Below are 14,022 nucleotides of genomic sequence, written 5' to 3'. Positions count from 1 at the left end.
AAGGTTGCTTGCTAAGAATGGCTTTTCCAACTCTTGGACACAATATGGAGTAAGGCATGCTTGAAGACCATAAAATCAAAAATATGTAAGAAGAAATGAAAAAGTTTCGCACCTCATCTGATGCAAAGTATTATAGTCAAGGTCCAGAGCAAACAAGTCAGACATCAAGAAAATAATATGGTCTGAACCTTAATTGGGCCGTCTCACACACAGAACTGAATGAATTAAAGAAAAATATTGAACTAGAGTCAGAAAACCTTAATTTTAAGCCTGACTCTATCACTTTTTTATCAGGTAACAAGTAACCTCTCTGATCTTAGTTTCTCATCTGTGGAATGGGGAATATGGTTTGTGCTTTTCCTTTTTCTTTTTTTTAGTTAAAGTAGGGTTAACAGAGATAGTCTAAGTCATGTAACTACATGTAACTAAAAGTGAATCTTCTGAGTGTTTTAAGAATTTACAAGATAATGGGAAGCATCCCTAACAGCCAAATACTGTAAATAATAATAATACAAAAACAGGGAAGAAGAGTAACATAAACTTGTGTTTGTACATGTAATTAAGCATGTACATTTAACCCTCTTAACCTTGAAAGCAGATTTTTCTTTTCTTTTCTTTCTTTTTTTTTTTTTTTTTTTGCCATGCACCACCTCAGCTTGAGGGCTCTTGGTTCCACAACCAGGGATTGAACTCTTGACAGTGAAAGCATGGAGTCCTAACTACTGGACTGCCAGGGAATTCCTAAGAAGCTGATGTTTTTATCTCCATTTTACAGAGGAGAAAACTGAGGTTCACTGAGATTAAGTGTCTTTCCCCAACTACATCACTAGTTTTTAAAATATATATATAATTATATGCATATATACAGGTACAATGGGGACAAGCATCTAAAAAGAGAGCCTAAGAGACTTTCTGAGCAATCCAGTGGTTAAAACTCTGTGCTCCCAAAGCAGGGGACAAGGGTTCAATCCCTGGTCAGGGAACTAAGATCCTGCATCCTGCATGGGATGGCCAAAAAGATAAAAAAATAAATTTAAAAAGAGAGAGAGTTTAGGAAAAGGGAGAAGACAATAGGCATCTCAGAGATCAAAATTAAGTCATTACCAGCATGGTCATGAATCTTCCAGCTACACAAACAAAGATGAAAACCTTAAGAATTGGCAGAGAATCTGTCATGCAAGATCAGGAAGAGAAAGTACTGTCTTCAAAATGGATTCAGCATATTATAAAAGAACAATATCCAAAAAGAAAGAATATTGTCTGTCAAAAGGTAGAGCAGTGGACAAATGTTTACAGATCACAGGAAGGTAGAAGGGGACATTTCCTGGTGGTCCAGTGGTTAGGACTCTGCACTTTCACTGCCGAGAGTCTGGGTTCAGTCCCGCAAAAGTAGAACAGAATCATCAGGAATGAAGCATTCACATAATTTTCTGCTCTGTATTCATACTCAGACATTAATTAAGATGGGGTCTTGAGATCTACTACATTTGTGTCCTATTGATGCCATAACAAAATTAGCACCTAAAAAAGTACAAATTGACTATCTTAGAGTTCTGTAGCTCAGAAGTCCAATACAGGTCTCACCAAACTAACATCTGCAGACTGCATTCCTATTTAGAGGCCCTAGAGGAAAATCCATTTCTTTCTTATTTTGGGTTGTTCTTGAAATTTAGGACCAAGGTCCTAGTATGCTGCTGCTGCCAGCTATCAGCCAAGGACCAGTCCTAGTTTCTAGAAGGTACTGCAGTCCTTGACTCATGGCCCCCTCTCCCTTCACCTTAAAGCTAACAACAGGGGAGGGGCAAGCCTTTCTCTGATGTGTCAGATCTCTGCTCCTTCCTTTTCCATCTCCTCTCTGACTCAGCTGGAAAAGGTTCTTCCTTTTTAAGGACTCATTTCCCTGGACTGAGTCCAGGCAAATAATCCACAATAATGTCACCAACACAAAGTCTACATCCTGAGTTACTTCTGTAAAATCTCTTTTGCAACTAAAGTAGCATACAAGTGACCCTCCACATCCATGGGTTCCATACCTACTGATTCAACCCACCATCATTCAAAAGTATTCTAAAAATAATTAAATTCCAGAAACTACCAAAAAGCAAAATTTAAACTTACCACGTGCTGGCAACTATTTAAATACCATTTACATTATTAGCTTTTATAGGTAATTTAGACATGATGTAAAGCTTCAGGAGAATGTGCACAGGTTTTTTAGGCAAACATTGGAGAAGGAAATGGCAACCCACTCCAGTGTTCTTGCCTGGAGAATCCCAGGGATGGGGGAGCCTGGTGGGCTGCTGTCTATGGGGTTGCACAGAGTCAGACGTGACTGAAGCGACTTAGCAGCAGCAGCAGCAAGCCATTTTATATATGGTGGCTTCCCTGTAGGCTCAGCAGTAGAGAATCTGCCTGCCAATGCAGGAGACAAAAGAGACACAGGTTCGATTCCTCGGGGGGCGGGGGCGGGGGGGGGAGATCCCCTGGAGAAGAAAATGGCAACCCACTCCAGTATTCTTGACTGAGAAACCCCATGAACAGAGAGCCTGGTGGGCTACAGTCAATGGGGGTCACAAAAGAGTCAGATGACAATAAAAACAACTATGCTATTTTATACGAGGGTCCTGGACCCGACCCCCTTCAAATACCAAGGGACAAGTGTACTCATAGATTCTGAAGATTGAACAAGAATTACCTTTAGGTGCCATTATTCTACTTACCAGGGCTTCTCTGGTGGCTCAGATGGTAAAGAATCTCCCTGCAATGCAGTAGACACAGATTCAATCCCTTTATTGGGAAGATTCCCTGGAAAAGGGAATGGCTACCCACTGCACCAATGTTAAATCGCTAGTGCTAATAATGCAAGGATGTAAAAGTAAAGAACAGGATGTTTTCTTAAAGCCAATAGTAACTTCTAAACTCTGTATTTCATCACTTGAAACCAGAAGAATTTACAAGCCCCAGGAAATGAAAGATTAGTGAAAAGCAGCAAAATATCTGGAAAATCCTTATTATAATGGTTATGTTTGTTTCTACTTAAATCATGGTTACATAAAATTTTATAAATTCATATTGACCAATATTTGAGAGAAACTTTATCTGTAAATTTTTGATCACCCTCTAATTGATTCGTCATTTCCAATGGCCTATATTTATACTTTTGAAAAAGTTAATTTATATGCAAAATGAAAATTAATTTTATATAATGCTATTTTAACTGAAGTGTTAAATCAGAAAAAACAAAGATAAATACAAGTAAAAGACAGCTGAATGAAGGTTGGAGACCAATTCTTGTAACTCTGCTTATATCCTAATTTATTAGTAAATCCATTTCAGTTATTTAACCTGAATTGTTATTAAAATGCAGTGATTTTGCAACAAAAAAAAATCATTGTTAGGTGAAAATAAATATAGTTGGCATTTTTCACTGTTTTAACTTTTTAATGAATTCCCATGTTACTCAAAAGTCCCATACTGAGATCATTAACATAGCAAAGAAAGTCTTCAGCAAATAAGGTAGTTTAAACATAATTCAGTGAGGCTGGCCCAGGGTTGAACCAGCCTTGAAACTGAAAGTACAAAGACTTCATAAACTCTTAAAAATAGTGTAAATATTTCTGATTACAGTTTCAATTTCCATGCTGGTGATGAATCTGTTAAGATTTTCTATTTCTTAGGGCAGAAATAAATGCAAAAGAAACAAAAGAGACCATAGCAAAAGTCAACAAAGCCAAAAGCTGGTTCTTTGAAGGGATAAATAAAATTGACAAACCATTAGCCAGACTCATCAAGAAACAAAGGGAGAAAAATCAAATCAATAAAATTAGAAATGAAAATGGAGAGATCACAACAGACAACACAGAAATACAAAGGATCATAAGAGACTACTATCAACAATTATATGCCAATAAAATGGACAACGTGGAAGAAATGGACAAATTCTTAGAAAAGTACAACTTTCCAAAACTGGACCAGGAAGAAATAGAAAATCTTAACAGACCCATCACAAGCATGGAAATTGAAGCTGTAATCAAAAATCTTCCAGCAAACAAAAGCCCAGGTCCAGACGGCTTCACAGCTGAATTCTACCAAAAACTTAGAGATGACGTAACACCTATCCTGCTCAAACTCTTCCAGAAAATTGCAGAGGAAGGTAAACTTCCAAACTCAATCTATGAGGCCACCATCACCCTAATACCAAAACCTGACAAAGATCCCACAAAAAAAGAAAACTACAGGCCAATATCACTGATGAACATAGATGCAAAAATCCTTAACAAAATTCTAGCAATCAGAATCCAACAACACATTAAAAAGATCATACACCATGACCAAGTGGGCTTTATCCCAGGGATGCAAGGATTCTTCAATATCCACAAATCAGTCAATGTTATACACCACATTAACAAATTGAAAAATAAAAACCATATGATTATCTCAATAGATGCAGAGAAAGCCTTTGACAAAATTCAACATCCATTTATGATAAGAAGTCTCCAGAAAGCAGGAATAGAAGGAACATACCTCAACATAATAAAAGCTATATATGACAAACCCACAGCAAACATTATCCTCAATGGTGAAAAATTGAAAGCATTTCCTCTAAAGTCAGGAACAAGACAAGGGTGCCCACTTTCACCATTACTATTCAACATAGTTTTGGAAGTTTTGGCCACAGCAATCAGAGCAGAAAAAGAAATAAAAGGAATCCAAATTGGAAAAGAAGAAGTAAAACTCTCACTGTTTGCAGATGACAGGATCCTCTACATAGAAAACCCTAAAGACTCCACCAGAAAATTATTAGAACTAATCAATGATTATAGTAAAGTTGCAGGATATAAAATCAACACACAGAAATCCCTTGCATTCCTATACACTACTAATGAGAAAACTGAAAGAGAAATTAAGGAAACAATTCCATTCACCATTGCAACGGAAAGAATAAAATACTTAGGAATATATCTACCTAAAGAAACTAAAGACCTATATATAGAAAACTATAAAACACTGGTGAAAGAAATCAAAGAGGACACTAATAGATGGAGAAATATACCATGTTCATGGATTGGAAGAATCAATATAGTGAAAATGAGTGTACTACCCAAAGTAATTTATAGATTCAATGCAATCCCTATTAAGCTACCAACGGTATTCTTCACAGAGCTAGAACAAATAATTTCACAATTTGTATGGAAATACAAAAAACCTCGAATAACCAAAGCTATCTTGAGAAAGAAGAATGGAACTGGAGGAATCAACCTACCTGAATTCAGGCTCTATTACAAAGCCACAGTCATCAAGACAGTATGGTACTGGTTCAAAGACAGAAATATTGATCAATGGAACAAAATAGAAAGCCCAGAGATAAATCCACACACATATGGACACCTTATCTTTGACAAAGGAGGCAAGAATATACAATGGATTAAAGACAATCTCTTTAACAAGTGGTGCTGGGAAAACTGGTCAACCACTTGTAAAAGAATGAAACTAGAACACTTTCTAACACCATACACAAAAATAAACTCAAAATGGATTAAAGATCTCAACGTAAGACCAGAAACTATAAAACTCCTAGAGGAGAACATAGGCAAAACACTCTCCGACATAAACCACAGCAGGATCCTCTATGATCCACCTCCCAGAATATTGGAAATAAAAGCAAAAATAAACAAATGGGACCTAATTAAACTTAAAAGCTTCTGCGCAACAAAGGAAATTATTAGCAAGGTGAAAAGACAGCCTTCAGAATGGGAGAAAATAATAGCAAATGAAGCAAAGGACAAACAACTAATCTCAAAAATATACAAGCAACTCCTACAGCTCAACTCCAGAAAAATAAATGACCCAATCAAAAAATGGGCCAAAGAACTAAATAGACATTTCTCCAAAGAAGACATACAGATGGCTAACAAACACATGAAAAGATGCTCAACATCACTCATTATCAGAGAAATGCAAATCAAAACCACTGTGAGGTACCATTTCACGCCAGTCAGAATGGCTGCAATCCAAAAGTCTACAAGCAATAAATGCTGGAGAGGGTGTGGAGAAAAGGAAACCCTCTTACACTGTTGGTGGGAATGCAAACTAGTACAGCCACTATGGAGAACAGTGTGGAGATTCCTTAAAAAACTGGAAATAGAACTGCCTTATGATCCAGCAATCCCACTGCTGGGCATACACACTGAGGAAACCAGAAGGGAAAGAGACACGTGTACCCCAATGTTCATTGCAGCACTGTTTATAATAACCAGCACATGGAAGCAACCTAGATGCCCATCAGCAGATGAATAGATAAGAAAGCTATGGTACATATACACAATGGAGTATTACTCAGCCATTAAAAAGAATACATTAGAATCAGTTCTAATGAGATGGATGAAACTGGAACCTATTATACAGAGTGAAGTAAGCCAGAAAGAAAAACACCAATACAGTATACTAACACATATATATGGAATTTAGAAAGATGGTAACAATAACCCTGTGTACAAGACAGCAAAAGAGACATTGATGTATAGATCAGTCTTATGGACTCTGTGGGAGAGGGAGAGGGTGGGGAGATTTGGGAGAATAGCATTGAAACATGTATAATATCATGTATGAAATGAGTCGCCAGTCCAAGTTCGATGCACGATACTGGATGCTTGGTGCTGGTGCACTGGGACGACCCAGAGGGAGGGTATGGGGAGGGAGGAGGGAGGAGGGTTCAGGATGGGGAACACAGGTATACCTGTGGCGGATTCATTTCAATATTTGGCAAAACTAATACAATATTGTAAAGTTTAAAAATAAAATAAAATAAAATAAAAAGATTTTCTATTTCTTCCTGGTTCAATTTTGGAAAGTTGTACTTTTCTAAAAATTTGTCCATTTCTTCCAAGTTGTCTGTTTTATTTGCATATAGTTGCTGTAATAGTCTCTTGTGATCCTTTGTATTTCTGTGTTGTCTGTTGTGATCTCTCCATTTTCATTTCTAATTTTGTTGATTTGATTTTTCTCCTTTTGTTTCTTGATGAGTCTGGCTAATGGTTTGTCTATGTTATTTATCTTCTCAAAGAACCAGTTTTTGGTTTTGTTGATTATTGCTATGTTCTCTTTTGTTTCTTTTGCATTTATTTCTGTCCTAATTTTTAAGATTTCTTTCCTTCAACTAACCCTGGGGTTCACAATTTTTTCCTTTTCAAGGTGCTTTAGAGTAGAGTTAAGTTATTTATTTGACTTTTTTCTTGTTTCTTGAGGTAAGCCTGTATTTGAAACTGTAATCAGAAATCTTCGAACAAACAAAACCCCAGGACCAGATGGCTCCACAGCTGAATTTTACCAAAAATTTAGAGAAGACCTAACACCTATCCTACTCAAACTCTTGTAGAAAATTTCAGAGGAAGGTAAACTTTCAAACTCATTCTATGAGGCCACTATCACCCTAAATACCAAAACCTGACATAAGTGCCACAAAAAAAGAAAACTACAGGCCAATATCACTGATGAACATAGATGCAAAAATCATTAACAAAGTTCTAGCAAACAGAATCCAACAACACATTAAAAAGATCATACATCATGACCAAGTGGGCTTTATCCCAGGGATGCAAGGATTCTTCAATATCCCCAAATCAATCAATGTAATACACCACATTAACAAACTGAAAAATAAAAACCATATGATTACCTCAGTAGATGCTGAAAAGGTCTTTGACAAAATTCAACATCCATTTATGATTTTAAAAAAAACCCTCCAGAAAGCAGGAATAGAAGGAACATATCTCAACATAATAAAAGCTATATATGACAAACACTCAGCAAACATTATCCTCAATGGTGAATAATATAAAGTATTTCCCCTAAAGTCAGGAACAAGACAAGGGTGCCCACTCTCACCACTACTATTCAAGTTTTGGCCACAGCAATCAGAGCAGAAAAAGAAATAAAAGGAATCCAGATTGGAAAAGAAGAAGTAAAATTCTCACTGTTTGCAGATGACATGATTCTCTACATAGAAAACCCTAAAGACTCCACCAGAAAATTACTAGAGCTAATCAATGAATATAGTAAAGTTGCAGGATATAAAATAAACATAGAGAAATCCCTTGCATTCCTATACACTAACAATGAGAAAACAGAAAGAGAAATTAAGGAAACAATTCCATTCACCATTTCAATGAAAAGAATAAAATACTTAGGAATATATCTACCTAAAGAAACAAAAGACCTATATATAGAAAACTATAAAACACTGGTGAAAGAAATCAAAAAGGATGCAAATAGATGGAGAAATATACCATGTTCATGGATCAGAAGAATCAATATAGTGAAAATGAGTATACTACCCAAAGCAATCTATAGATTCAATGCAATCCCTATCAAGCTACCAATGGTATTTTTCAGAGAACTAGAATAAATAATTTCACAATTTGTATGGAAATACAAAAAACTTCAAATAGCCAAAGCAATTTTGAGAAAGAAGAATGGAACTGGAGGAATCAACCTGCCTGACTTCAGGCTCTACTACAAAACCACAGTCATCAAGACAGTATGGTACTGGCACAAAGACAGAAATATAGATCAGTGGAACAAAATAGAAAGCCCAGAGATAAATCCACGCACATATGGACACCTTATCTTCGACAAAGGAGGCAAGAATATACAATGGAGAAAAGACAATCTCTTTAACAAGTGGTGCTGGGAAACCTGGTCAACCACTTGTAAAAGAACGAAACTAGAGCACTTTCTAACACCATATACAAAAAAAAAAACTCAAGATGGATTAAAGATTTAAATGTAAGACCAGAAACTATTAAACTCTTAGAGGAAAATATAGGCAAAACACTCTCCGACATAAACCACAGGAGAATCCTCTATGACCCACCTCCCAGAATATTGGAAATAAAAGCAAAAATAAACAGATGGGACATAATTAACCTTAAAAGCTTCTGCACAACAAAGGAAACCATAAGCAAGGTGAAAAGACAGACTTCAGAATGGGAGAAAATAATAGCAAACAAAGCAACTGACAAACAACTAATCTCAAAAATATACAAGCAACTCCTACAGCTCAATTCCAGAAAAATAAACAACCCAATCAAAAAATGGGCCAAAGAACTAAACAGACATTTCTCCAAAGAAGACATACAGATGGCTAACAAACACATGAAAAGATGCTCAACATCACTCATTATCAGAGAAATGCAAATCAAAACCACAATGAGGTACCATTTCACACCAGTCAGAATGGCTGCTATCTGAAAGTCTACAAGCAATAAATGCTGGAGAGGGTGTGGAGAAAAGGGAGCCCTCTTACACTGTTGGTGGGAATATAAACTAGTACGGCCACTATGGAGAACAGTGTGGAGATTCCTTAAAAAACTGGAAATAGAACTGCCTTATGACCCAGCAATCCCACTGCTGGGCATATACACCAAGGAAACCAGAATTGAAAGAGACACGTGTACCCCAATGTTCATTGCAGCACTATTTATAATAGCGAAGACATGGAAGCAACGTAGATGTCCATCAGCAGATGAGTGGATAAGAAAGCTGTGGTACATGTACACAATGCAGTATTACTCAGCCATTAAAAAGAATACATTTGAATCAGTTCTAATGAGGTGGATGAAACTGGAGCCTATTCTACAGAGTGAAGTAAGCCAGAAAGAAAAACACCAATACAGTATACTAACACATACATGTGGAATTTAGAAAGATGGTAACGATAACTCTGTATGCGAGACAGCAAAAGAGACACAGATGTATAGAACAGTCTTTTGGATTCTGTGGGAGAGGGCGAGGGTGGGATGATATGGGAGAATAGCACTGAAACATGTAAAATATCATATGTGAAACGAATCACCACATTTGTTTGAATTGATACATTTGATATAGGTTTGATGCATGATACAGGGTGCTCGGGCCTGGTGCACTGGGATGACCCAGAGGGATGGTATGGGGAGGGAGGTGGGAGAGGGATTCAGGATGAGGAACACACGTACACCCGTGGCGGATTCATGTTGATGTATGGCAAAACCAATACAATATTGTAAAGTAAAGTAAATTAATTAATTTTAAAATATATTGTAAATATACTGTTGCACTTTTATGTTGATTATGATTATTACCAACATTGTTATAATTGCAGGTAATGATAATTGTTAAATCAGTGTGATGATACATTGATTCTAATTAGTTAAGTTACTTGGAAAATGGGAACTACTGTCCCAAATTTGGGGACAGCTAGAAAATTCTTCACTCTTCTTATACTCGCCTGTAAATAGATGTTTCAAACTATTGTTTTTCAATATCAGAGATGGAAGGGAAAAATATACCAAAATAACCTGACCTGTAGAGATTTTAAACCGTATCCACTTGCTAGATAAATTATATCCCTCCAACTATAGATAAAGAGAATCCAACCAAGGAACCACTGTGTTATGTAATGAATTCATTGATCCTTCCACTTACCAGCTAATTCTCACATATTCCTTCCTCCCAACTCATTTGTAAAAAACATGATCATCTGTCCCATAAAATCACAAGGATTCTCAAGGACTATAGCAAAATGTGCCAAATAATTTATTGTGGGGTTTGTCAAGAGTAACATAGTCTTCTCTTGCCCTTGGAATGGGATTTATGCTATTGGCTCTCAGATCCTCAGGTCTTCAGACTTGGTCTAGAATTACAGCACCAACTTTCCTGGGTCTCCAGCTTGCAAATGGCAGAATTGAAACTTAACCTCCATAATCATATGAGCCAAATCTTCATAACAAATATATATGTGTGTGTGTGTATAACAAATCTACATATATAAAACAAATCATCATATAATAAATATATACATACAAGACACGTGCACACCCCATTGGTTCTGTTACTCTGAAGAACATTGTCTAATACAGTGATTCCCTTTTTTTAGAGCTTTTAAATTTTTGGAGCTTTTAAAATTTTGGAATCTTGTGTTAATTTATAGTATAGAAAAAATAATAAGCATAATTTTCACACAATATAAAATATATATTAGAAAGAGTTACATTTAATAACTTTATTTACAATTCAAGAGAAAAAATTCTGAAAAAAAATTATTATTGAGACCCTTTCATAATGACTAATTACAAATCCTTGAAAATTTCCACATCTTAAGAGCCCAGTTATTTTTAAATTATTAATGTGATTAAATGTTCAAGGAATTGAATGTTTTTATTCTTGAAATTATGAATTAGAAAACAGAACTTGAGGAAGGTGTTCTGAAAAAACCTAAATAGAATATTCTTCAGTGGCCATTTTCCCTTTCTTGCATTGCAGAAGATATGTGACAGTTATTGTGTTGATACATAGTTCAAATTTTTTACAGTAATCTAGGACTGTATTATTTCCAAAATATTTCCAATAATACAGTCTGCAAAGTATTACCATTGGGAAGAAGTTAGCCTCACAATTGAAAGGCTGAAATTAGACATCCATCAAGAGAAAACTGTCTAGGTCTTGGCTAATTTAAAATGCACCACCCTGATGGTACAGTGGTTGGAAGTCTGCCTGCCAAAGCAGGCAACCCAGGTTGATCCCTTGTCCAGAAAGAGTCCACATGCCTTGGAGCAACTAAGCCCTTGTACCACAACTACTGAAGTCTGAGAGCCTAAAGCCTGTGCTCTGCCACAAGAGAAGCCACTGCAATGAGAAGCCTAAGCATGGCAAAGAAGAGGAGGCCCCACTTGCTGCAACTAGAGAAAGCCTGAGAGCAGCTTTGGAGACCCAGCACAGTCAAAAATAAATAAATAAACTTTTTAAATGGCATGCAAAGGGTGACAACAGATGGAATATCTACTATTTACTTTATCACTGTAAGATGTTAGGTAACCACGATGTTCTACCAACTCCTCAAACTTGTAAAAGAACCACGATAGATTCACTCAATTTATATTAATGTCAATAAGATTTTACATGGGAGGAAATGTATAATATCTTCAGTACTAGTGCTGATTAACACGGTATGAGGCAAAGGAGATGATACAAATCTGAGTGACAGGAGAACCAAGGTCTCTTGGCACAAAACCCAGCAGAAGACTGGAGTCAGTTGCACCAGCCCAAGTGAAACAGCCTGGTGAAGATTTGCTGGGACTGTGAACATTGGTACAATGTGCTGTCAGACTTTGATGTAATGATGCAAAGGTAAGGGATATTCCCATTCTGACCAATGGAACTTAACAGAGAGCACGGAGTTAGGGCCACATGTGTAGGATGTTAGTATGTGATTAAGGAGACATCACAAATCATTGAAGACAGGATGGTTTGTTTATTAGCTTTGGAAAGAGAAAAAACTGGATCTTTACCTAATTTACATATAAATATCAACTCTATTATAGAAGTGTTAAATATGTAAATGTGAGGGTAAAACTATAAAGTTGGTAGAAAAGAGTATCCACGTATATAATTGTGACCCAGTGATGGAGGAAAATTCTTAAATAAAACTTCAAAAGCACAAAACATAAGGCAGAAAATGGCGAATTTTGTGAAAATTAGGAATTTATTTTCAGATAGAGAACGGGAAAAGACAATGTCTAAAATATGGCAAGGGATACAAGGAGTATATGAGTCATTAAAGAAAAGACAACAACCGCAATAGAAAAATGGGTGGAGGGATAGAAAAACTAGTTTACAGACAACACACAATAAGTAACAAGCTTACAAAGAGATGCACAAATCATTAGCAACCAGAAAAATGCAAATAAGCAGTCACGTTGTATGCATTAGACCAGAAAAAATGATGCCTGCATCATGCCATGTGTATAAGGGAGGGGCAGTGTTGGTGTGGCCTCTCTGAGTTTCACAGTGAAGTGTCACTCTACTGTCCAGGAGTGCAGCCCAGCCCACTTCCGCGCCCTTGCCTTGGCATGATCCAGCTCTCTGTTTTTCCAGTCTAATGTCATTGCTGTTGTTGCCATTTAGTCGCTCATTTGTGTCTGACTCTTTCACAATCCCATGGACTGTAGCTCACCAGGCTCCTCTGTCCACGGGATTTCCCAGGAAAGAATCCTAGAGCGGGTTGCCATTTCCTTCTCAAGGGGATCTTCCTGACCCAGGGATCAAACACATGAAGCCTTTTCCAGTCTAATATCTTCCATCAAAAAATAATTTTGCTTCAAGTACACAGATTAATGTCTTAAGAAAACTAAATATTTTATTGCAGGGTTGGTCTCACAGGACATAGTGGCAATCTCTGCTATCTCTTTTGCTGGTGTTGTTATAAAAAAAGAAAATGTCCCTAGTTAGAAATAACTTTTGTAGATACAGTTTTTGTTCTACCTGCTATTCTTGCAGCTGCAGGAGAGACGGGACATTTCTATTTCTTTTTTTTTTTTTAATTGTTTTTATTTATTTTTTTATTTTTATTTATTTTTTTTATTCTTCCAATTTTATTTTATTTTTAAACTTTACATAATTGTATTAGTTTTGCCAAATATCAAAATAAATCCGCCACAGGTATACATGTGTTCCCCATCCCGAACCCTCCTCCCTCCTCCCTCCCCATACCATCCCTCTGGGCCGTCCCAGTGCACCAGCCCCAAGCATCTAGCATCATGCATCGAACCTGGACTGGCAACTCGTTTCCTACATGATATTTTACATGTTTCATTGCCATTCTCCCAAATCTTCCCACCCTCTCCCTCTCCAACAGAGTCCATAAGACTGTTCTATACATCAGTGTCTCTTTTGCTGTCTCGTACACCGGGTTATTGTTACCATCTTTCTAAATTCCATATATATGCGTTAGTATACTGTATTTATGTTTTTCCTTCTGGCTTACTTCACTCTGTATATCTTGAGGAAACTTCTTTCTCCAGAGATTAGTAGGGCCTATAGTCTTCAAGGCTAAGTGCTAGAAACACACTGTTCAACCCTGAAAGAGGTGCAGCCCTGAGAGAAAAAGAAATCATATGGAACAGAAAAGGTCAAAATAGGATTATTAACTGATGGAATATGGAATACTTATGGACAGAAAATGGAATGTCCTTTGGACAGCAGATCAAA

This window comes from Bos javanicus, chromosome 29 (assembly GCF_032452875.1).
Source record: "Bos javanicus breed banteng chromosome 29, ARS-OSU_banteng_1.0, whole genome shotgun sequence".
NCBI classification, from domain to species: domain Eukaryota; kingdom Metazoa; phylum Chordata; class Mammalia; order Artiodactyla; family Bovidae; genus Bos; species Bos javanicus.
This window is presented reverse-complemented; position numbering follows the sequence as displayed.